Below are 27,422 nucleotides of genomic sequence, written 5' to 3'. Positions count from 1 at the left end.
TGTAATAGAATCATATGGTTTTGACATGATATGATTTCACATATATGTATAAGTATTTTTGTACCTGCATATCTTCTAATGTTTTAATATGAGATTATTTGGTGAGTTAGTGGTTGCTCACCCTCTGCCTGTACATGTGTACAAGGAATGCTTTTCGAATTTGAAGATCAAATAATGGGTTTTACTATTTCATAAGTGTAATGTAGCGATGGATTGTACTACATTGGTTTGTTTGGCTGAGTGCCTTTTTTTTTTTTTTTTTTTGTAAAGAGTAGTGTCCTATCTTTATTGTAAGTCTCAGGGCATTTCTTTTATTTGTATGAAAATGTCTTTATTGTATCACGAGACGAAACATGTATATTTAATTTTTTATCATTTCATCAAATAATGAATTGTCATTTGTAAATGAATTTAATTAATGAATATTGATAATGTCATCCGAGTAATAAAATACGGGGCGTGGCAATAACGGTCTCCATAGTTTAGAGTTTGTGTCATTTTGGTTCCTGACTTTTCAATTGTGATACATTTAATCCTAAATTTTGAATATTTTTCCAAATAAGAACAATTGAAAATACCATTGCTCAATTTCAAGGGCAAAGCCATCAATTTGATAAAATATAAATTAATTTGACAAAAATAAATGTCAAAAAAATATTTTTGAATTTTTAAGAAATATTTCTACCCACAAAAGATAAAATTATGCAAAATTAATAAATTTTTTAAACATTTATTTATTTATTTTACCAAATTAATTTTTGTTATGTATTTGGATGATTATGTATTGGTGGTTGTTTTTATTTTCATTAAATTAGTTTCTATTTTTTCAAAACTCAAATATGACGACAATTTTGATATTATAATTAAACCAATCTATGAAATCAAAAAATTCAAAACTAAGAATATTTCATTTATTAAATATATCGATTACACATTAAAAGCCTAACAACCACCCATTACATAATCATCATCCCAACACATAATAAAATTTAATTTGGTCAAATAAATAAATGTGTAAAAGATTTATTAATTTTACATAATTTTATCTTTTGTGGGTAGAAATAATTTTTAAAAATTCAAAAATATTTTTTTGATATTTATTTTTGTCAAATTAGTTTATATTTTATCAAATTAATGAATTTACTCTTGAAATTAAGCAATAGTGTCTCCAATTGTTCTTACTTGGACAAGATTTAAAATTTAAGGTTAAATGTGTCACAATTGAAAGGTCAAGAACTAAAGCGACACGAGTCTCAAATTTATAAGGACTGTTACTATAATTCGCCATTTTGTTTGTTATTTGTAATTTTTCTTTTAAAACTCAAAAATACATATGTATTGATATAAAAGGGCATTTAAGGGTATTTGGTATATTTAAATAAATCAAACCAAACTAAATCAATCAAATTTTTAGTCTCATCAAATGAAATCGGCTGTATAAATCTTTCTATTTCATTTGGCTCTATTAAAAACTATTTGATTAGTGAAATTAAGGATTATAGATGGTATTAACACATGCTGATTAACAGCTTACAACTTAAAGTTTAGAATCCGATTTTATTTACGCAATGTCAAATATCAAAGTGTGAACAAAATAATTGGCGCAATGCATCTTCTTTTATTTATTTATTTTTTTTTTTTATGTGAGACAAATTTATGTCATTGAATGGACTAATGCTTGTGGCCGATGGAACCATTGATCGCTCACTAGGATGTTTATGGGTGGATTTGATGCTAAATTTAGAATTAACTTAATCATGAATGGTTTTAAATTTTTAGATGCAAAATCAAATTAATCATGCACTAAAATCAATCTAGCCTAATCCAACCTAACCAAATGTAGCTGAAGTTGGTTTAGATTGGAACCAAGCTCTAATATATTACAAATAAATGAATTGATCAATAATCAATAATTAAAATAAATAAATCTTTAATATCTAAACATAACATAAATAAAGAATAAAATATTATTTGATACAAATCAATACAAATTAAATCAAACTCAAACTTAAATATAACCAATTTCAGTTAAATTTATTAATATAATCCATACAAATTAGACCAACGGGCCAATTCTAATTTAAACTTTAAATCAACGATCATGCGCACACGTTACAAAGGTGACGTAGATAGAAAGGACTTTTCCAAATCCCACAAATGCTTTCTGAGATTGTTTGCTTGCAAACTTCTATTTAAGGAAAGAGGTTGTGTGAGTAGGATTGAATTTGTGTGATGAAGAATTTATATGTAAAATGAATTATAATTTTAAATTTTTTTTAACTAATTAAGTTTGAATTTATAATATTATTAAAATATTAATAAGTTAATAAAGTTATTTCTACTTAGGCCAAGTTTGGCATAACCTAAATAATACAAAAAGTCAAAAAGTCACTATCCTATTTAAGTCACATCATCTTATTTAAATCACATTACCTCTCCAACACATCACGTCAAACCCAACCCAAACCCAACCCATATAAGCCAATAAGTCAAAAAGTGCATTTTTTTAGAACATCCTAAACCAACCCTTAATAAGTTATAAGTAGAAACTGTACCATACTGTTTGACGTATACTCCAAATCAAAATAAGTTATAATCATTCCCAAAAATGGTAACAAACCATACCTACAGCTACTCAATATAAAATTATCACTTCAACTGGTTTCAAGACCCTCATTGAAGATGCTAAATTCCTCCTTCAGAGATATCACTGCTCTCTCCTCCACACCTTGAGAGAGGGCAACAAAGTAGCTAACTTGGGTGTAGCCTGTGGGGATATATTTTCTGAGTACCAACACGTGGCAAGGTGACGCCGACGTGTCAGCCGAGGTGCCACGTGTTCTGGTCGTGACGCCGAGGTGATCTCGGCAAGGTCGAGGTTATCTCCGAAGATATCAGAATCCGAGATAAGTGGATGAGTGACAAGAGTCCTAGAATGAAAAGGGAACTCAACCTGGACGAGGGACAAGAGTCCTAGAACGAGAGAAGACTTCGGTTTGTATTAAGATAAGACTCTTAGAGAGTTTATCCTAATCTTACTGGGAGTCCAAGATTAGCAGTAACCCTGAGTCTGTAGAAGTCAGGCTTCTATTGGGACTAGGTTTATGTTGGCTATAAAAAAGAGGCACCTCTATGGGTCTAAAGTATGCTTTTGATACTCAAGCTTGTGAGCTTAGTACTTGATTTATCTTTGAGAGATATACTGACTTGATCGTCGGAGTGCCCCCGGGTGGTCGAAACCACCGCGGGATTCTTATATTTCTGTTGCAGGTCAGTCAGGTGCCATCTATTCTGCCAGTGCTCTCCAGCTGGTTACTAAGCGGGCAGTGTGGTCAGAAAATCACCCACACAATTTGACGCCGTCTGTGGGAACGAAAGGAGAATAGATGGCCATCACGTACAAGATCAACGTGTTTGGAAACGATAAGTTTAGCGAAGATACAGGCTCAAAAATCTAGGAAGGTCGGAAAGTTCGCCATTAATAGCACTGGTTGCATCCTTCATTAGTGGGTTAGTTTCGGGTGCATGGGTCGTCACTCTTTGTGGCGGTTATTCATGGCTCCTTGACTGGGTCTGTTTTGGTCCCAGGTGATGTATTCTGCTTCAATTACGTTAGCTTCCAGTTGCGGTAAGCCATGGGCTGGCGAGTATGTGAGTTCATCCTCGTTTGTCTCACTGGCGCTTCACCTGTTCACCCCTAATGGTCAAACCGTCATGGGTTAAGGATGCCCTTTGTCGGGGTTTTTTCTTTTTCGGTGGCCTTGGTGCGAATGGCGAAGTCTGTGCTATGTAACCTGGTCACTAAAGCAGAATTGGAGTTTGGATGTTTTTTCCGGTGTTTTCTGCCAGCGCTAGGTCTCCCAAATTAATTGCCGGTGGTTGTTTTGGTTCCTGGGTTTACATCGGTTTCATGGTGTTTTGTCTGGTCTCAGAGCAGAAGGTGTTCAATCTAGTTTCTAGTCATCTCTTGACTGAGGTTTTGACTGTTACTGGGTTTGTTCCAGCGTCTAGGTCTGGTGTTGGTATTGCTCTGGTAGATATGTCGGTGAAGATAGTGAGAAAGAGGAGATGTTACAAAGTATAAAGAAGGTAATCCGCTTGGTTCAGGTACGCTGGTCGTTTTCACCGGAATTCACGTCGGCTTATTATTCTGACTGGTTTTCAGCGTCGGCCATGGTGATTTGGCGTTTGGTGATTGGAAGTTCTTCGGCTTACAGCTGATCGTTATCCTTAACGTGGACTGGATATGTACACTCGGTCTAAACGTTGGGCTAGTCATGCAACTATTCTTCTAGGGCCCAGCTATGGTCTGCTAAGCATATTGATGCATGGGAAAAACAAATGAGTATTTTTTACGTGTTTGGAACAACCTTCTCACGTGGGCTGTTTATTATGGTTACTGGTTGTATGGAGAAGACAAATGTGTATTTTTTGGTTCTCTTTTCGGTCATAGAAAATGTGTTGACATAAACGGAATGAAGACCCTTCTAGAAGGGACGCAAAGACAGGGGGGCATGAACGCTCCCAAGAAGATAACATTCAAGTATAGAAGAGCTCAACCTGAGTGAGCAAATCCCGGATTCCAAATCCCAGAAGACATGATCTCGGCCTAGATGAGTAGGTCCGAGAAAAGAAGAGCTCAACCTAAGTGAGCAGATCCAAGATTCCAGAAGATAAGATCTCGGCACCTGAGTCCGAGAATAGAAGAGAAAAGCTCAGTGAACAAATCTCAGATCCTAGAAGATAAAAAAAAAAAAAACCACACAAGGTTGGACTGCAGTTAGCCAGGTTGAAGACCTTTTATAAGGTTCGCAAAGGAGTATGTGGAAGCCATGCAGGGGGCAGAGAGAAGAAGAATATGTTTACCACTTGTTGAAATTTGTAGCAATTTACAAGTTGGTTAAACCGAGATGATGCTTAACCGAAGTTAAGCCGAGATAATACTTAACCGAAGTTAAGCCGAGATGATGCTTAACTGAAGTTAAGCCCAGATAATGTTTAACCGAAGTTAAACCGAGACGATACTTAACCGAAGTTAAGCCGAGATGATACTTAACCGAAGTTAAGCCGAGATGATGCTTAACCGAAGTTGAGCCCAGATGATGTTTAACCGAAGTTAAACCGAGACGATGCTTAACCGAAGTTAAGCCGAGATAATGCTTAGCTGAAATTAAGCCGAGATGGTTCCTTATCTTCACTTGTTGAAATTTGTAGGAATTTACAAGTTGAAGTTAAGCTGAGATGGTTCCTTACCTTCACTTGTTGAAATTTGTAGCAATTTACAAGTTGAAGTTAAGCTGAGATGGTTCCTTATCTTCACTTGTTGAAATTTGTAGCAATTTACAAGTTGAAGTTAAGCTGAGATGGTTCCTTATCTTCACTTGTTGAAATTTGTAGCAATTTACAAGTTGAAGTTAAGCTGAGATGGTTCCTTATCTTCATTTGTTGAAATTTGTAGCAATTTACAAGTTGAAGTTAAGCCGAGATCATTGTTTACCTTCACTTGTTGAAATTTGTAGCAATTTACAAGTTGAAGTTAAACCAAGATTACTGTTTCTCTTCGCTTGTTAAAATTTGTAGCAATTTACGAGTTGAAGCAAAGCCGAGATTATTGCTAAACACTTGTAGCAATCTACAGGTTGGTTAAACCAAAGAAGATGCTTAACACTTGTTGAAATTTGTAGCAATTTACAAGATAACGTTAAGCCAACATATGATCATCTGTTGAAATTTGCAGCAATTTACAGGTTGAGGAAAAAGCTAAGTATGTTGTTTAAACACTTGTCGAAATTCGTAGCAATTTACAAATAGATGATTGTTTAACACTTGTTATGTTAATCCTTGTTAAAATTTGTAGCAATTTACAAGTAGGCTAGACCGAGATCACCGTTTAAACACTTGTTGAAACTTGAGAAAAAGTTTGAAAAGTTAACATTAAGTAGTATATGTTTCGCACTTGCTAGAATTTATGAAAAGTTTGCAGGTTAGTATCTTGCCGAAGTAAAAGTTTTGTAGCTATTATACCCGAGGTATGTAACCCCGAGAAGATTGCACAAATGAGGCAAAGTACGAAAGGCATACAAAAAATTCTAAGTATAGAATCAAACAGAGGCAGTCAAAGAAAGGGCAAAAAGGAATGCAGTCATTCAAAGAAAGAAGGCACTTCGGCCTGAATATTGAAAAATAAATTATTCAGACTACAAAAATGGCACGTCGGCCGGATTAAAAGCATACAAAGACAGACAAAGTACAAGGTACAAGGTACAAAGGTACAAGGAGTAAAAGAAGGAAACAAAACTACTTGGCATCAATGGCAGGATATAGAAGACAGTTGGGAAGACTTCTCAGCAGCCTTCTCGGCCTCAAGCTCAGCATCGATCTCCCGAAGAGTTTGATCAAGGGTCTTCTCGGCGATTGGCACCTCGGAGTTTGAAGGCAAGGATTGAAAGCAAGAATCTGGAAAAAGACACAGAAAACAGAAACAAGAATGTAATTCGTAATCAAGAATGGTGATGAAGCTATCAGAAAATCAAGACAAGAAGATTGCACAAGTGTGTCAAGCCAAGAACAATGACAGAAATCAACAAATGTGTGAACAGTGTGTATTCAAGAAGATGATTTGAAAACAACGGGTAAAACAACAATGGTGATTAACAATGAAGCAGAGCTTCTTGAAAAGCAACAAGAAATAAAACTAGGTGGAACAGTGGCTTACCAGAAAGAGGGAAGCCAGAATAAGAATTGCCAAAGTCTGACGACAATGACAGAATGACATAAGCTTCACCGGAGGAGAGGAACGAAGATAGTTACAGAAGCTTGAAAGCTTGGAACAATGACGGATTTAAGCAAAAGAGCTAGAAAGAGAAAAAGCCAGAGGATTGAATAAAAAAAGAGAAAAATAGTCAAGAAGACGACAAAGTTCAAGAATAAAGCCAAGTGCACAGGCACTAAGTATATATGTGAAGAACAAGAAAGTAATGACCTAGACACGATGCTAGCAACAGAAAGCGGATATGACAAGAACAGTGACAGACATTCAAACAATTCAAAACTTGAAAACAGACGAAAATAGAAGGCAACAGATGGCAAGTAAACAGATTCAGAAGAGTTATGAAAGATTGAGCTTAATAGCAAGTAAAGAGTTTATGAACCTACCAAGTGAAATGAACGCCGATATGAAAATCGCCGGAGTCAAATAGATGATTGGAAATCGGGAACTCACCAGAGAGTGTGAGTGGAGCAGTTGCAAAGCTCTTGGAGTTTACGAATTAATGGAACCAGAACCTCGGCTAGGAGGTGCGATTTCAAGCAGCTTGGAAAGCATGAAGCTTGACAGAAGTGGACAGTAAAGTCCAGGGAACTTTGAGGTCGGCGAGTTTGATCTCGGACAGAGGGGCACAAATGAACGAACAGTGTAGGTTCCATCACCTCAGAATGCCGACGTAATAGAACCTAGGGGGCAGTTGTGGGGATATATTTTCTGAGTACCAACACGTGGCAAGGTTACGCCGACGTGTCAGCCGAGGTGCCACGTGTTCTGGTCGTGACGCCGAGGTGATCTCGGCAAGGCCGAGGTTATCTCCGAAGATATCGGAATCCGAGATAAGTGGATGAGGGACAAGAGTCCTAGAATGAAAAGGGAACTCAACCTGGACGAGGGACAAGAGTCCTAGAACGAGAGAATACTTCGGTTTGTATTAAGATAAGACTCTTAGAGAGTTTATCCTAATCTTACTAGGAGTCCAAGATTAGCAGTAATCCTGAGTCCATAGAAGTCAGGCTTCTATTGGGACTAGGTTTATGTTGGCTATAAAAGAGAGGCACCCCCATGGGTCTAGGGTATGCTTTTGATACTCAAGCTTGTGAGTTTAGTACTTGATTTATCTTTGAGAGATATACTGACTTGATCGTCGGAGTGCCCCCGGGTGGTCGAAACTACCGTGGGATCCTTATATTTCTGTTGCAGGTCAGTCAGGTGCCATCTATTCTGCCAGTGCTCTCCAGCTGGTTACTAAGCTGGCAATGTGGTCAGAAAATCACCCACGCCAAGATGAACATGTAATGATCCTTGAGGATCCTCCTATGGAAGTCACAGCTCTTCTCATTGATGATATGACTGGAGTGTCTGTTATGAGGGACTAGCCCTCTGTTTGTTGTTCTGAACTCATCTTCCTCTTTGTTTGCTTTCATTTACTTTAAATCAAAAAAAAAAAAAAAAAAAGTATTGAATAATTTATAACCATCGCGTTGTTGGCAAATCAGTTTAACCCATCATCTGGCAGCATTGCAGTGATGACGGTTAAGAATTTGTTGGACGGATTACAACTTGATAAAAATGATTTTTTGATTTATTTCTGATTGAGAAAAATTATGGGTTTCAATTCTAAGATACAAATCAATGGTTACAAGTTCGGTTCTTTTCTTTTCTGTAACGTCATCTTAGGATTTTTAGTCAAGGCAAAATACCAAAAATCTCCACAAAAAAGAAAAAAGAAAAAAGAATGCTATACAAATAAAAAATTTATACATAATGATGTGGCTTATTGTGTATCTTTCATTTCAAAACAAAACAACACTGAAGATGAATTTATTTACAATAATGATATTGTCACATCATTCTTGTCAAATTTTTTATATGAATTTTATGTATGTTTAGAATATTTATTTTACAAAATATTTAGAAAAAGTATTGAATGACTAATATTTACTTCAAATATGAATTCCTCTACATAATAATGAAATGGTTAAATTGCACTGGTTTCTCATGACATTTAGAAAAAAATATAATAAGACACATAATTTTGACATAATTACATTAACTTCCTTTTTAGTAAGGTGAAATGGACAAAAATTAATCTAATTGGTGTAAAAATATAAAAATAAATAACGTAAAGTATACATTTTTATATAAAAGAAATTACGATATCAGTTTTTCATCCATATAACTAACAAAATATTGATGAAAATGGGGCTAAAGGTTATATAAATTAAAATCCCAAGAAAGCTCAATGTAATTATGTCAAAATCATAAGATTTCTTATATTTTGTCTAAACCTCAAGGGAGATTAGTGTAATTTATCCTAATTAAATCCATACTACACATCAATTTTGAGAATAATTTTTTGGTATTTTTATAGAACTTATATATATAGAAAAAAATATATAGTACACACCCTATTTGAGGTATGTATCTTAAGTCCAGTTATGACATTTGTGATATTTGGTTATAATCTATTATGGTATTAATTACGACTTGGTTATGATTTATTGCGTGTTAATTATGACTTATTGTGATTTTAGTTTTGATTTATTGTGATTATTATTTAAATTATGATTGAAAAAGTTTCTGGTTATCCTTTATGTGGTGTTTGCTTATGACTGATTAAGTTTTTTTAGTTATATGACTGAAAGTGATTTAATTATGACATTTACAATAATCAACATTACAAATTCAACTCTGGTTGGTAGCTCGAAAAAGGGGCGGCTCGAATGGCCCGAGCCCAAAACGACATCGTTTTGGGTTTTATTTTTTATTTTTTTCGTTTTACTGAAGATGAGAAGATGAAGGTGAAGAAAGCAAAAGAAGAAGAAGAAGAAGAAGAAGAAAGAAGAGAGAGACAGAATCAACACATCATCATCTTCAACAAACATCAATAGAGAGAGGGAGAGACATTAACAGAGAGAGAGAATCAACAACATCTTCATTATCAACAACAACATCTTCATCAACATCATCATCATCATCATCATCAACAACAATATCATCATCAACAACAACAACAAGATCCAGATCCATATCTACTAGAAAGGGGGGGGGGGGGGAGGGAAAAAATAGAGAAAACAAAGGAGGGATACCCACCGGCATCACCGATCTTCCTTCTCTTCCTCCTCCGCCATCACCACCATCGCCTCTTCTCTCTTCCTCTTCTCTTCTCTTCTCTTCTCTCTTCTCTTTTTCTCTCTCGCCTCTTCTTTTCTCTTCCCTCTGTCTGTCTGTATTCATTTGAAAAGAAAAAGAAAAGGAAGAAAAAAAATAAAATAAATACAAAATGACGTCGTTTTTATATTCGAGCCAATTTCGAGTCGCTGTTTTCAAGCAACGGATCATTTTTCTTACAAATATTATAACTTGTAAATGTTACACACTTTTTTGAGGGTGTATATTTTAGAATGACCCCTAAGTTCTATATTAGGTTTGAATGAGATTTTAAATCACATAACATTTTGCTTCATTTTTATCACTAATTCATTTGTTGTATCATGAAAATATAATATTTTTACCTCTGTTATATTGAAATACAAATTACCTTAATTATTTTTATGTCTGCAGTTCATCTTCATTAATTTCATCTCTTTAGGCCATAAGGAAATTTAGTCTAACATCCCTTTTCAACTTTTAGTAATGGGAGAGATCCGCAATTTTTCTTCTTTTTTTTTTCTTTTTTTTTTTTGTAGTTTAATGTCCTTAGATATCCAATCAGGGTGGGCACAAGCTTGACTTTAGTGTTCTTCGTCTCTCTCTCGAACGATGTACTTGCATCAACCTCAACACCTCTCACGATGACACCGAAGACAACAAAGAGGCCCATCGCAAGATACGAGCTTTCGTGAAGTCGAAATGGCCATTCGCAACTTTTGGAATCAACACGATTGTGACCCAGACTCGAATTCTTGAGTCAAATTCATAGGTACTCTGGATTTCAAATCTAATTTTTGTATCTGATTGTGCGCCCTTTCTTTTGTTGTATGTTACTTTCTCTTATTTCATCTCACATTTCTCTACAATTAATTGGGTTTCTTTCATCCCTCTATTTTTTCTTTATCCAAACTATAATTCTGGTTTTTCTTGATCTTGGCCTTTTAGGATTAGTTTTCTTTAAATTCTATTGTTGGTTATGTTCCTTCCAATTAGGTTCTTTGATTTTAATCTGGGTATTGAGATTCTTTACTAATTTAGTTTTTTTTTAATTTTTGCATGTGATTCTTAATTTCATTCATTGAACCTGTTATGGATTGGTCATCTATTTCAGGCAAATTGATTTGTAGTTTATGAACTCTATAGATTTCTAGTTAAATAGCAAGTTAATTTGAAGGCATATTTAGTAGAAAAACAAGCTAGATGATGAAACAAAATTACCCAAATTTGTGATGAAATTTTAGTTTGGCCAGTGAAAATCATTGTACTAAAATTTCTCTGATTTGGTTAAAACAATTTTTTCTAATTTAAAATTGTGAACAAACACAGAGAAATTTGTGAATAAAGTCAGAGAAATTCTCTGTGAACAAAGCCAGAGAAATTTCAATTTTCTTTGGATTTCTCTAGTTTGAACCCAGAGAAATTATCCTTTTAATGAGTCTCTCTCTCTATATGCGATATTTTATTTTTTGTGGCTAAAAAGCCTATTTTATTTTTTGTGACTATTTTAGCCAAAAAAAGCCCAAGGTTTGGCTTCCCAAACGAAGCCTTTAAAGTTAAAAACTATTTTAGTTACAAAATGATAAAGGCATTGTTTGAGAAGTGGGTTTGGGTAGATTTGGGGCTAAAATAGTTATAAAAAATAAAATAGGTTTTTTAGTCTAATAAGACAAAATATCACATCTAACCCATAGTCATTACATTCTTTTTCTCACAAAAAAGTCCAAAAAATCAGAAGTCCTTTCCAAATCAGGCTTTTTAGCCACAGACTAAAATAACCAAAAAACCAATCCACTTTCCAAACCAAGCCAAAAATAAGTTAAAAAATTAATAAGATAAAATATCACATTTAAATCACAATTATTATTATTATTATTTTTTGTTTTTATAGAAGTCACAAAAAGTCAAAAAAAATTGTCACATATGAGACTTTTTTGGAATGTACTATATAAGTGCACTTTTTAACTTTTTGAGTAAAAAAGTAGAGAAAAAAATATGTATGCTTAGAATAATTTTTTAACTTTTTACTAAAAGATATGTAGTAAAATGACCATTCTACCATTTTTGACTTTTTGACTTGGCTTTTGGGTTATTAAATTCAAAGGGCAAAATAATAATTTTGCTTTCTGGGCTTCCCTCACAAGCTTTTCCCAAATAATATGGGTTTCTTTTTTTTTGAATTTTTTAGTAACTTTTTGACTTTTAACTTTTATAGTTTATGTCAAACCAATACTAAAGTAATTAAAAAGTTAAAAAAATAAAAAAAATTAGCCCACATTCGAAATGAAGTTTGGATGGATTAATTTGGTAAAAATAATAATAATGAGAAAGAGAACTTCATGTGTACCATTAAAAAACAGATGAAAATAGAAAAAAAAGACCTTCATGTGTGGTTCATAAATTGAGTGAGATCGTGGGAAATGATGAGAAATAGTAAGTGACATCGGTGGGCTCATTGAAGCTTTTGGCCCACCACTTAGAGTCCAATTCACGGTTCAAACACTAAAGCCCAGCCCAACACCATTGAAAACCCAACGCTGCACCAGGAACCAATGGCATCTAAACACTTGTTAAGAGGAGAACTAGCCACGTAAGCAGATAAAGATCCTGCAGAGTTATTGCACCACACATGCTCCTGCAGCATTAAATGCGATAACCCTTCACGTCGGAGTGGGCAGCCTCACCGTGAACAATGCAAGCTAAAGCATAGACTTTCAGCCAACATGATAGGTCGGAGTAGACAAGGAAATGATGGACAAAGGGTATAAGGAGGCTTCCAAGACACATCAAAGGTTAAGTTCTCTATTCTTATTCTCTCTCTACACACCATCAATCTCCTCTCTTCTAACTTGACTGTCGGAGGATCTGCTGGGGGACTCTCGTTCCCCATTGGATATTTTCGCAGGCATACCAGTGAGCTCAGTGACTGGTGAGAAGTGCAAGAAGCGTGGGTCAGCTCGACTCCCCTCCTTTGGATCAGTAGCATCATCAGTGACGTTGTCTGTGGGAATTGCCGCTCCGGGTAATAGTTGTGTCCATTGTTGTCAGAGACCCGTTCCCGATAATTTCTCCTCACTTGCCATCGAGGTGGATGGTTACAACGAGATCCATGGCTTCCCAGCACAACGTCATCGACCCCCAAGCCGACCCACCCAATCCAAACAACCCGAATAACCCACCTCAGTACTTCACAGAGTTCACCAACAGCATCAACTGCTTGGCCAAGCAAAACCAAGCCTTGATCAATGCTTTGCTCCAGCGAAACCTCGCTATACCTCCTCCACTACCACAAGATATCCCTCATGATCAAGAACGGATCCTGAGCCATCCTTTCCAACAAGCCCACCTCTCCAACTTAGGGGGTCTACAAGCCCCACCTCAAGATATGAACCCCTCGCCTTGGGGTTTACATCCATCGATTCAAGCACTTGCCCTTGAAGGAGAGGCTAGTAGTGCTCAGCCCCCATTGCACTCTGGAGCGGACAATGTTCCTATTTGGGATGCGGAACTTCGAGCCATGAAACTCTAGCTTCAAGGAGTCATGCAGAACATACAGAATAAACCCTCCACAACAGCTAACTTCCCGTTTGTCGCCTCCATCAGGGACAAACCCCGACAGCACAACGGATCCAGTTGACCACTTGGAGACCTACAGGACCCTCATGATCCTCCATGCTTTTCCTAACAAGATCATGTGTCGAGTTTTTCCCGTGACGCTTAAAGGGGTCAGCTCGACTATGGTTCAATCAGCTTCCACCGGATTTTGTCTCCACTTTCCAACAACTAAGTGATTCCTTCCTGAGCCATTTCATTAGTGCTCACCGGATTCTGTCTCCAATTTTCAACTGCTAAGTGATTCCTTCTTGAGCCATTTCATTGGCGCTCAGCACCAGCGGCGCCCGGCAACTCAACTGCTTAATATCCGATAGACGGAAGGGGAGTCACTACGCAGTTTTGTCACCCATTTCAACACTGAGGCCCTACAGGTAGCGGAAAATGACGACAAGGTCATCCTCACAGCCTTCATGGCCGGCTTATGACCATCCGATTTCCTCTTCTCCCTTTCTAAAAACCTTCTGACCACCATGGCCACCCTCCTCTCCAAAGCCCAAAAGTATATTAATGCCGAAGACTCTTTGGCAGCCAGCTAAGATACTACACCTAAAAATTCAACCCTTAAGGACAAAAGAAAGGAACCCGAAACCAGATCCCCTTAATATACTGACTGACTTGCTCGAGCCGACCGACCGGCCCCTATCCAACGGCCTGGTCGGTTCGAGCAATACACTCCCCTCAATTTCCCCATGGAACAAGTCTTGAACCAGATCTAACGAGATTACAACCTGAAATGGCCCCAATCGTCATGGTCTCCTTTCAATCGGCGAGATCAATCCAAGTACTACCGTTTCTATCAGGACCATGACCACAACACAGAGGAATGTGTTAACCTTAAAGACCAGGTAGAGGATTTGAAATGCTAGGGGCGCCACAGTCGATTCACGGTAGTTTGTCCCCCAGCAACGACCAAGGACAGCCCCGCCAAGGGACCACCACTAACATACCCCCCAAACAACCTGCACAACCTAAGCGAGACAATGATCGGCGCCGCCACAACCCTGAGCACAAGACAACCCTGCCCCCCCGCTCGGAGAGATCAGAGTCATCGCGGGCGGGCTCGCATGCGAAGGTCCATCCCATTCGGCCCAGCGAGCCGAGCTGAAAAAAATTAGAAAGGCTTTGACAAAGAAGTCACGGCATTGGATCGCCCCTTCAAACAATCCAAGCAATGGTCCAAACCCATCATCTTTACGGAAGCTGACTGCACAGGCACCCGTTACCCCCACGATGGCCCCCTCGTCATCTCCGCTCTCATATCTAATCACAAAGTCAGACGGGTGCCTGTCGACAATGGCAGCTCTTCAGACATCATTTTCCTGAACGCCCATTCCATCGTCAACTCAAGGTCGGAGAAGAAAAGTTGTCCTCTCTCTAAACCCCACTGTAGACACCCCATTTTTGACCGACCTTAAGACTCAGACGTCATCGATTGAGCGCTCGGTGATTGCGCATGTCGTGCTCGTTCTAAGGTTTCAGAGTCTCGATTGAGAGCCTTGCCTCCGGGCTTGGGCCCCTTTTGTGTTTTGCCTCGGTTTGCAAACCAGGTTCTGTTTTCTCTTTCCGAAGGGAGGGAGAGGCGTCGTAGACCATCTCTCAGTGGCCGTAGGCTACTTTTCGTGGTCGTAGGCCGCTTTTTCCATTTGGAGACCAGTTTCCTATTTTTAGAGCCGTCGGCCATGCGCCTCGGTTCAGGACCGCTTAACTTTCTCCGTTTGCTCCGGTTTTTGGCACACACCTTGTTTTCTCTCTCTAGAGGGACACTGTGGCCTTGGAGACCACCTTCGTGGTCGCACGCCACTTTCGATGCTTAACAGCCTATTTCCGGGGCCTCCGACCGCGCGTTTTGGCCCCCGAACCCTCTTTTTGCATCCGTCTTGGTTCATTTTTGGCATGGACCCTATTTTCATTGTTTGAAAGGTGGCACAAGGGTGGGAGACCACCTTTTCTCCTTGGAGACCACTTTTCCCCGATCGGCCAGTTTTCTTGACAGGTAAGTGGTCTCCCTCACTTTTGGGCCACAATTACTGGTCTCCCACCACACCACTTGCTTGCTTTGAGTTGGGAGACCACCAATCAGGGCTGCCGACCACCTTTTGAGAACTTGACCCTTTTGAACTGGTCGGCTGACCAGGGAAGGTGGTCGGCCGACCACCTGAACTGGTCGGCCTACTCCCCACTGTCTTATCTCTATGAGTTGTTGCCAGCTGTGCCAACTGGAAGACACAGAATTGATCCTCCATACACGTGTATGGAGGATCTTCAAGCTTGGTTTGAAGCTTCTAGGAGAAGCTTTGAACCTCTTTGGCTATAAGAGGGACCCTCTCCCTCTTTAGCAAAGGTTCAGAAATTTGGTGGAGGCATACATATACACTTCCCTCTATATCCCTATATTTTGTGTTCAAAGGTCCCTTGTTCTTGGCCCATTGCACACCACCTCCTATCCTAACACCTCCACCACCACTCTAAGTACCTTGGAGCTCATTTTCAGAGGTTGAAGGCTTGTTGTTTTGGTCCAGAAGCTGCTGGTCCTTTTGGCTACAAGGGTAACACTCTATTTCCCTCTTTTTGGCATTGTTTTGTTCCATCTCTTAGCTTAGTTTGCAAGCATATTCGGGCTTTGTCATAAAATAAAAAAAGTATTATTTTGAGCTTCTTAACATGTTTGTTTAAGATCATTTTTCTATTAGGAGTCATCTACCCCCTTGCATGCTTCATTTTGCCTTATTTTGAGACATGCACTTAAACCTTTGCATTGGCCTTTGTTTGGCCTCTTAGCCACTGAAATCCAGTGGATTTTTAGTGGCTAGCATGCTGTTTTGAGCACCAAAATCAGAGAGGGGTGACCCTCTCACCCCTTGTCTTGTTTACTAGCATTTTTTGGCCTAACAAAGGAGCCCTTATTTGCATGCTTCCAAGCCATATTTCAGGCCTTTCTTGGTGGGTTTTAGGACCTGCATAGGCTCTTTCCAGAGCCCATTTTTCCATTTTTGGTGTCCACCTTTCATGTGTAGAACAACCCTCTTTATAGCCTATCAAAAGAGCCTATCATTCTTGCATGCATAGACCATATTTCAATGGGTTTTGGGGCTTTATTTGGCATGTCATACCCCCTGAATTTTTCTGGTTTAGTGACCTTTTCAATGCTCTATATACTTGTAGTGTAAACCCTCTTCACTAGCTTGTATTGCATGCTATTTTGGTCCTTGATTCTAGCACTTTTTGGCCATGCCTTAAACTGATTTTGTGCATGTTTTGGACTGCCTTAGCTCTGTTTTTATGCCTCATGGTCGAATGATGCTTGCTATGCATGGTTGTAGTTCAATACCCTTGCCTAGCTTTGAGTTTTGTAGCCTATTGCATGCTTATGTTGAGGTGTTTCCATGATTTGGGGCCATTGTGTATCATATTTCGGAGCTTATATGTATGCCATATTCTCATGTTTTCCACTCTTTAAATGCGTTTGAGAGTTGTGCATAAATGCCTCGTTTTTGGGCCATTGCATGAGCTTCATTTCCATGTCTTTTGAGCCATCATTTTAGACCATTTTCCCACTGTCTTGGACCTGCCAAGGGTCTGTTTGGGGCTAATTTTTCTATTCGTGCATTACTTTGTGTACCTCTAGTGTAATATGCTTCAATAGTTTCTGTATTCGGGCCATCTAGCATGTATTGTGTGAAGTGTTTGCATGATTCGGGACCATCTTGCATCATATTTCAGAGCTAGAAAATGTATGATCGCATGCCATATTTCATCCCTTGTCATGCTTTGGTAGAGTGGCATTTGATACCTTAGGTTCGGTCCCTTGCATTTGTGCATATTCGCATGTGTTTTGTTGCCTAATTCCATCATGTTTGGCCACTAATTTGAGTGTGGCTGAGGCCCACTCATTTTAGTTTAAGTCCATCTTGCATTATGTATGCCATATCTATGTTGTTGCATGCTCAATCGTCGCATTGTGTATGCTTTGTTCATGTCTTCATGCATGTCCATCTTTGTATGTGCATTGCGTATGCCATATAATTCACGTACATTGAGTATGCCATTTGTAGTTCATAGCATTGCATATGCTAGTTGCATCTTTGCATGTCATTCATTGCATGTTTGCATGTCTTAGTTGCGTTTCGTTTAGGATTGCATGCTAGTCGCATTGTGTATGCCATGCATATTGCATTGTGTTTGGAATAGGGTTTAGTCCAAACACGGAAAACGAGGGACGTTTCGTACTCCAAGTGACGAAACGTGCCTCGATTCTCGATCGCCGACACTTTGAATTGCCCATGACGGAGTTTAGGCCTTGTTGTGTTTATATGTGCATCCATTTCATATTGAGTCATGCAATTCGACTCCTCGGCCACCATGCATCGAGATGCGTGATTGATGGCACGAGGATCGAGGACTACACTCCCTAGATCTTGTGCAATAATGGGGAGAGTGGTCATGCATACATATGTTGAAAATACTTTGCCATGCCCCTTTCTCGCTCTCTGTTGCAGCAAACTGGAAACCAGCAGCAAAAACTGGTCAGCAGCCTTCTGGAGCTTTGTATAGTGTTCTGGGACTAGTTGCAAACAAAGGCAAATCGGGGCATCGTGATGGATTTTCTGGCAAGGCGACTCGAACATGCATGCATTCCTTATCATTCAAGACTGAGCTGAGGCAGTCCATTCCGTGCAGTTTTGCATGCTAGTTTATTGCTTACTTAGTTAATTTATTAATTATTGTGTAATAATTAGCTGTAATTCATTATCCTCTCGGTTGTGTATTATTCGTTCAAACCCTCCGTCGAGAGGGCAAATTCTGTAATAAGTGTGCGTGTGTGTGATGCATGTCTTCTAACCCCACGTCTTTCTCCTTTTTATTTACTAGCTTTTGATGGTTAGTTTTGGGGCATGTTTCAATTAGCATCTATATGTTCGCATGCTTGAAGTCATTCATCTGTGTTGTATACACCGGGCTCGGCGTATCATGCTAACTGCATTGTATTTTAATTCCAAGTTGAATACATGTATCGATTGTTGCATCTCATATGCCATCTTAGAATAGCTGAGCCTATTGTAGTTGCATTTTTGCATGTGTTGCATTAGGCATTCTTAGCATAGTTAGAATACTGTAGACGTTCCTGAACGTCCCAGGAGGGAATCCCGTTTTGTTCATATGGGCTCACTATAGTTCAGACTCAATGTCACGGTCCTGTATCTAATCTCGCAGAGTGCAATACAAGACCGATGAATCACCAAAGAGTCCAAACCCGGCAAATCGTTTTTGAAAACTGATTTTTATGAAAGAAGTGCCAAACATGGACTGCTTTGCCAGATACAGAGTCGCCACCTAAATGTTTTATTTTGGAAAATTTTGGAAACCCTGACTCATTGCCTAAGGCCACGTGTTCGTCATCACCAAAGTTGCCTCGGCTCGGGAACTTGGGTACGATTGGGGAAGGTCACTTCGTGAGCACCCCTGCTCGCCCGATCAAAGATCGGCCTCTACTAACCATGATATCGAGTTTTGAAAACATATGTGTTCTTATTCGGATTTATTAGCGTAGAATTACTATGTGATGCGCGCAGCATACAAGTATAGACCGGATCGCCTGAATTGGAACCAAACATTTCATGTTTGTTTTTGAAAGTGGTTTGCTACTCGCAAGTAGGCTTAAAATGCAGATTTTGCCACCCTTGGGTGGACTTAGAAAACATGGTTTTGCCACTATCTAGTGGGCTTAAAACTCGCAATCAATGAATTGTTCCAATCCAAGTAATCCAACCTTCACCAACAGGCATTCAGGCAGTTATATCACATAAGCAGTTAGCCTCATGGTAAGCATGCTATCATGGCCGTCACTCACACACATGCAAGGATGCTAAAGCATAAACACTTACCGAGTACTCCGAGCCAAAGAAAGAAGCAAATTAGAAATCATGCATGAATCCTAACTATGCTGAAATGCCTAATGCAACATATAAAAAAATGCAACTAATATAGGCTCGGCTATTCTAAGATGGCATATGAAATGCAACAATTGATATACGTATTTAATTTGGAATTGAAATATGATGCAGTTAGTATGATGCGCCGAGTCCGGTGCATGCAAAACAGATGAATGAATGCAAACATGCTATCATAAGTATGCTAATTGAAACATGCCCTAAACTAACCATCATAAGCTGGTAAATAAAAGGGAGAAAGATGTGGGGTTGGAAGACATACATCACACACACGCACACTTATTACAACAATTGGCCCTCTCTCGGAGGGTTCGAATAAATAATACATTCCGAATAAATAATTAACTACTCTAGCTAATTAAATATTACAAAACCCTAATTAGTTAACAAATTAACTAGGAAAGCGAATAAACTAGCATGCAATACTACAAGTAATGGATTGCCTCAGCTTTGTTCTGAATGATGAAAGATGCATGCATGCTCGAGTCGCCTTGTCGGGAAATTCCTGGCGATGCCTCGATTTGCATATGTTTGTAATTGATCCCAGAACACTGTACAACGCTCTAGAAGGCTGCTGATTTCTGGTTTGCTGCAACAGAGAGCAAGAAAGGGGCATGGCAAAGTATCTTCAACATATGTGTGCACGACTACTCTCCTTATCATTGCACAAGCTCTAGGGAATGTAGTCCTCGATCCTCGTGCCCCCTATCATGCATTTCGATGCATGATGGCCGAGGAATCGAATTGCACGACTCGATGTGAAACGAATGCACATATAAACACAACAAGGCCTAGACTCCATCATAGGTAATCCGGAGTGTCGGCGACCGAGAATCGAGACATGTTTCGTCACTTGGAGTATAAAACGTCCCTCGTTTCCCGTGTTTGGACTAAACCCTACTCCAAACACAATGCAACACACATGGCATGTATCAATGCAACTCTAACATGCAACCTAAATGCAATGCCACTAAATGATGCAAACATGCAAGTAATGATATGCAAACATGTTACTAGCATACACAATGCTATGAAATGATCAAAGGCATACTCAATGCACATGAGGACTATATGGCATACACAATGCACACATATGAAGAGGGACATACAGAAAGGCATACACAATGCGACGATCAAGCATGCGACAATACGGACATGGCATACACAATGCAAGATGGACTTAAACTAAAATGAATGGGCCTCAACCACACCCAAATCAGTGGCCAAATGATGAAAATGAGACAACTGAAATACATGTAAACATGCACGGATGCAAAAGACCGATCCTAAGGCACAACATGCAACTCTAACAAAGCATGGCAAATGATGAAATATGGCATAGAATGGCACATGATCCAGCTTTGAAGTGGCATAAAAGATGGTCTCGAATCATGCAAACACTTCACACGATGCATGCTAGATGGCCCGAATACCAAAACTAGTGAAGTGCGTTACACTAGAGGTACACAAAGCAATGCACAAATGGAAAAACCAACCCCAAACAGACCCTAGGCAGGTCCAAGATAGTGGGAAATTGGTCTAAAATGATGGCTCGGAATGCATTCAAATGAAGCCCATGCAATGGTCGGTAAATGAGGCATACAAGCTCGACTCTCTAATGCACTTAAAGAGTGGAAATCATGGGAATATGACATGCATATAAGCTCTGAAATATGATGTGCAATGGCCCCAAAACATGAAAACACCAAAGTATATGCATGAGATGGACCTCAAAACTCAAAGTTAAGCATGGATATTGAACTACAGGCATGCAAAACAAGCATCATTCGACCATGAGAGCCAAAAATAGAGCTAAGGCAGTCCAAAACATGCACAAAATTAGTTTAAGGCAAGGCCAAAATATGCTAGGAAAGGCGGCCAAAACATCATGCAAAACAAGCTAGTGAACCATGACTTACACTACAACTAGATGAAGCATGTGAAGGACTACCAAACCAGCCAAAAACAGAAACATGACATGCTAAAATATGACCAAAAACCCACTGGAACTCAGTCAACACATGCTAGAATGAGGTGCTCCTTTGAAAGGCTATGCAAGGGGTTACTCTACACATGCAAAATGGACATTCAATATGAAAAAACCACCTCTGGACAGAAGTTATGATGGCCCTAAAACTCACTGAAAAGGGCCTGAAATGAGCCTAGGAAGCATGCAAGTAAAGGCTCCTTTGAAAGGCCATGAAGAGGGTTACTCTATACATGCAAGAGGGACACCTAATATGGCAAAAACTGCTCTGGAAAAAGCTCATGCAGGTCCTAAAACTCATCAAAAATGGCCTGAAACAAGGCTTGGAAACATGAAAATAGGGGCTCCTTTGTAAGGCCAAGAAAGCTAGTAAACAATACAAGGGGTGAGAGGGTCACCCCTCTCTGATTTTGATGCTCAAAATAGCATGCTAGCCACTGAAAATCCACTGGGTTTCAGTGGCTAAAAGGCCAAACAAAGCACAATTCAAAGGCCTTAGTGCATGGCTCAAAACAAGATGAAAACAAGCATGCAAGGGGGTAGATGACCCCCAACGGAAAAATGACCTTAAAAAAACTTGTTAAGAAGCTCAAAATAAGACTTTTTTCAGTTTATGCCAAAGCCCAAATATGCTTGCAAATATAGCTAAGATATGAAGCAAAATAAGGAGCAAAAAGGGGATAAGAGAGTTACCCTTGTAGCCAAGAAAGACAGCAGCTTCTGGACCAAGAAAGTGGCTTCTCTACCTCTGAAAATAAGCTCCAAGGTGCTTGGATGGATGATGGAGAGGTTAGGCTAAGAGGTGTAGTGCAAAGGGGGCAAGAACCTAGCACTTTTGGGACCAAAATAGAGAGATGTATGGAGATAGGTGTATGTATGCCTTGGTCAAAAAATGTGAACCTTTGCTAATGAGGGAGAGGGTTTCTCTTATAGAAGAACAAAGGTCCAAGCTTCTCTTAGAAGCTTGAGCAAAAAGGCCAAGCTTCTCTTATAAGCTAAAGCAAAAAGGGCCAAGCTACTCTTAGAAGCTAAAGCAAAAAGGGCCAAGCTTCTCTTAGAAGCTAAAGCAAAAAGGTGTGTGCCAAAAACCGGCGCAAACGGAGAAAGTTAAGCTGTCCCAAACCGAGGCGCACGGCCGACGGCTCCGAAAAATCAAAAACTGATCTCCAAACGGGGACAGTGGTCTACGACCACAAAAAGTAGCCTACGGCCACTAAGAGATGGTCTACGAAACCTCTTCCTCCCTTCGGGAAAAGAAAAAAGAACCTGGTTCGCAAGCCGAGGCAAAACACAAAAGGGTCCCAAGGTCCGGGGGTAAGGCTCTCAGCCGAAACTCCGAAACCTCAGAACAAACACAACATGCGCAATCACCGAGCGCTCAATCGATGACGTCTGAGTCTTAAGGTCGGTCAAAAATGGGGTGTCTACAGTTGCCCCTCTTTGACAGAACTCGAAAGTCATACGTGACGGAAGTGAATGTCAAAGCCCAGAGATGACCCATTTTTGACAAGGCCGAAAACTTAGACAAACAGGCAAGATAAATGAAGAGATGTGCCCTCAGGCAGGGGCAGAATGCAAAATGATATGTGATATTACAAAACAATGTAGTAAACAATGCAAATGATATGGAATGCATTTGAGATGATCAAACCACAAACAATATAAAACCACACAAATATCATAAAGATGATGGAGATGCAAAATCCGTCTATCATAGAAAAGGTACCGACACCCTCAAACCACAATCCCATCAGTGGAATAGGCGTGTACACATGCAGAACTACGTGTGTGTAGATGGAACACAAGATACAAGTAATTGGGTGGCAAGATATAAGTGAGGAATGATCTGCTGAGAAAAGATCACGATCTTAAATGCTGGATGCAACACACTACACTACAATGCAATGAATGCAATGGATAAGGCGCGCAACCAAACCGTATCTTGCCAAGGAAAGGCATGGATACAAACAAACCACGTCTAACACGGAAATGGTGCCGTCACCCTCAAACCACAATCCCTTTAGTGGAATAGGTGCGTACACAAAATCTCATAACTACGCTTCAACGTGAAAAGTATGGGCACATGCCAAACCAAGCTTAACATGGAAAGGCGCGAGCGACAGAATGGAGGTGATCCAACGGATATGCAGTAAATGCATGCAATATATGCTATATACAATGCAATGTACATACTAGAATGCAATGGATGCAATGGATGCAATGAATGGAGTGAAAAAGGCACGCGGCCAAACCATACCTTGCCTAGAAAAGGCATGGACACAAACAAATCACGTCTAGCACAGAAATGGTGCCGTCACCCTCAAACCACAATTCCCTCAGTGGAATAGGCGCTCTCACATAATCACATAACCATGCTTTCACGTGAAAAGTATGGGTACATGCCAGACCAGGCTTAACATGGAAAGGATGCATGCGATGAATGCTATATGCAATGCAATAAACACAATGTGATGCAATAGATAGGAAGTGAAGGTACCTTATAGGGGCAACTGGCAATGGCCTACCTCAGCAATGTCTTACCTCATGCTGATGTGGGAATCTTCCCCTTCTTTTTGGTTGAACCACAGGTACTACTTTTCTCCCTGACTGTGGCCGCAGCTTTCCCTATTCTCCAACAGGTTGATAGACTAGGTTGGTTCAGTATCCAGAATTGAGGTGCATACACATGCTATCTCAATCTATGGGGCCGCCATACAGATTTCAAGCCGAGGATACACCTCTGGGTATTTAAACTAGACTTTAGTCTCAGAAATCCCGAACCTTTGCGTTCTAGGCAAGAGTCATTCGAACTCTAGTTTCCACCGTCTCAGTTGGTCTCCTAGGAACTCACCGCAAACACAGGCAGGTGGCTATACCAGACCATCGGAAGTTGTTCGGGCACGACAAACACCAAAGGAATTGCACCTTTGGAGGATTTAAGGTCTGCTAGACTAGAGAGTGCACAAGACAGTGCGAATAGAGATGCAGGATTTAAGGTCTCCTAGACTAGAGGATTTATGGTCTCCCAGACCAGGCAGTGCACAAGATAGTGCGATGAGATGGGTGCGCAAGACAACGTGAGCAATGTAATGCACTAACAAGTGTAGGTAAGATGCGTAAGAAAACGCGAACAATGCAATGTACCGACAAGTGCAGGTAAGGTGCGCAAGAAAGCGCAATGCAAGTTCAAAGCAAAAGATACAAGCATTTTTTTTTTTTTGCAAGATGAGAGTATGTAATGAAATGCACAGGATAGTGCGATGCGCAAGAAAGCGCGAGTGCACAAGACAGTGCGATGCGCAAGAAGTGAGAGTGCACAAGACAACCCGATTGCACAAGATAGTACGAGTGCACAAGATAGTGCGAATGCACAAGATAGTGCGATGCGCTAAATAGCGCGATGCGTTAGACAACGTGAGTGCACAAGACAATGCGAGTGCACAAGATAGTGCGATGCACTAAACAACACAATAATATGCATGCATGAGGCAAGTAAGGTGCACAAAATAGTGCAATTAAGGTACGCAAAATAGCGCGATTAAAATGCAATGCACAAAACAGTGCGATTGAGGTGCGCAAAATAGCGCGAATGATGCGATGCAATGTAAGGTGCACAAAATAGTGCGATGCGCAAGAGAGCGCGATGCGTTAGACAATGCGAGTGCACAAGACAGTGCGAATGCACAAGATAGTGCAATGCACTAGACAGCGCGAGTGCACAAGACCGTGTGAATGCACAAGATAGTGCGATGCGCTAGACAGCACGAGTGCACAAGATAGTGCGAATGCACAAGATAGTGCGATGCGCTAGACAACGCGAGTGCACAAGACATGGCGATTGCACAAGATAGTGCGATGCGCTAGGCAGCGCAATGCGTTTAGACAACACGAGTGCACAAGACAGTGCGAATGCTATGAAATGTGAAAATGCACAAGACAGTGCGAGAGAGATACAATGCACCAGAAAGTGCGAGGAAGGTGCACAAAAGAAGTGCGATAAAATGCATCTTTTGTGCGAGTAAGGGGGCATTTTCTATGCAACATGGAAAGCATATTCTATGCAATATTGAAAGCAAAGCATATTCTATGCGGAATCAAAAGCAACCATATTCTATGCACGAATCATAACGATGCATGGCACGCATGCAACAAAAGTGTATATAAAAGTGCACATTCTATGCAATAGAGGGGCATCAAACATATACTCTGGTGCCTCCAATTTATCTCTCAAAGGGCTTTGCAACACACTCAGCTCGGAAAGGGTGCACCCTGTTTATATTGGCAAGAGATAACATCTGGATGTTAAAACCACATGTGCTACTTCGACTGCCATTTTGACTTGAAGTAGACTTAAGCTTGGGGTCAAGATACACTCATACTCCAGAGAAAGGCGAGGCTTGACAAGATGCACCTGGAATGCAGTCTCGGAATTTGTTGAAGTTGAAACATGCTAAGATTCTCCAAATTTTCCCTTTTTTCTCTTACTTCGCAGTCTGGAACCCATATAGCTTCAGATAGGTCCTGGTTTTACTGTTCTCATATGACCTGGGTTGAACCCTGCGGTTTTTGAAAGAACGAATCTTGTTTTGCACAAATGTGGAGAACGACACGGCACTCAGACCGCAAAACGATTTTATTTTTGAAATTGAGAGATGAGTTCTTGACCGGGGTATTGGGCCTTTGACTAAACACAGCGCACTACGACTCAACAACGGAAAACAAAAGGTAAACAACCTAAAAACGTCAAGTAACACTCGAAACGACTCAAAGCAAGAATCGAGATAAAAGAAAAAGACACGACACTCAGACATGCACAGGGAGCCTGTTTCTTTGGGTATTGTTTCCCACCCTTTCTCATTTGTGATTCTCACATCACTCGGCCCTCAGGCTCTTTTTTTTTCTCTAGAAAAGCCCTTTTCCTTATTTTTTCTCTCAGTGCACATCTCTCTATTCTTCAATCTCTCATTTTTTATCCCTCCCCTGGGTGGTTGATGGATAAGCAAGAAGTTGTGGGCTCCTGCCCATGGTATTCTACCATATTCTTGTTCTTGTTCACAACAGTGAATATCTCCCACAGAGGGGTTGTGCTACAACTGGGTGTGTAGCAAATCTGCAACTGACATTGGTTGACGATGCTCTACTGGGGAGTTTAGACGTGATTAGATCTGTCCAGGTGAGGGAGTGGAATATCTTGCCCCATTCCTGTTCGTGCTTCGCACTTAGCTTGATACCTCATTGCTTGGAGGATGAGAGAACTTTCGGCATTTTGCTGTTAGTTTCTATTGTGTCCTTTTCTGGCAGATACGGTGCCCTTTCTGGCAAGTATGTTGATAATGGGGAAAAGACAGAACACCTAATTTAACTGTGCCCCTAGTTCATTATTTTGACCATTTTTTGTTTTTGACGTTCTGCTAAAACAATTTTGACCAACATGAGAGTTAGATTAACATGCTTGTTCAATTTTCTGATTTAAAATCATGCAAGTTAGGTTATGAGCACTGAAAATTTTTCCTTTTTTTTTGGTCCAAGAAATGGTCCAGTTTTGGAAAAATGGAATAATTTTCGAGAAAATTAGTCAACTTCAATAAAAATTCTCAGAAACTATTTTTACAAACAACCATTGCTCGACGGGCACAGAACCTACTGTTGAGATACACAACCTCAGATCCAAAACAACGGAAAACTGCCCATTTGTCTGAAGCATGGCAACGGAAAATTGCCCCTTGTTTGAATAGCACCACGACACACTGTATGGCAACTGAAAGTTGCTCCTTGTTTGGATAGCACCGCAGTGCATTGTAATCAGTCCTCAGAGTGACGATCACAACCAAACTCTCGGATATAAAGAAGGCAAAGATGATCAAAACCAATACATGGACACAATTGAATTTGAAGTGTTTTACGGCTGGACTTCAGAATGAAGTTGCCTACGTATCCCAAAAATGGGAATCAAGCC

This window comes from Camellia sinensis, chromosome 4 (assembly GCF_055761805.1).
Source record: "Camellia sinensis isolate YWXY chromosome 4, ASM5576180v1, whole genome shotgun sequence".
NCBI lineage: Eukaryota > Viridiplantae > Streptophyta > Magnoliopsida > Ericales > Theaceae > Camellia > Camellia sinensis.
This window is presented reverse-complemented; position numbering follows the sequence as displayed.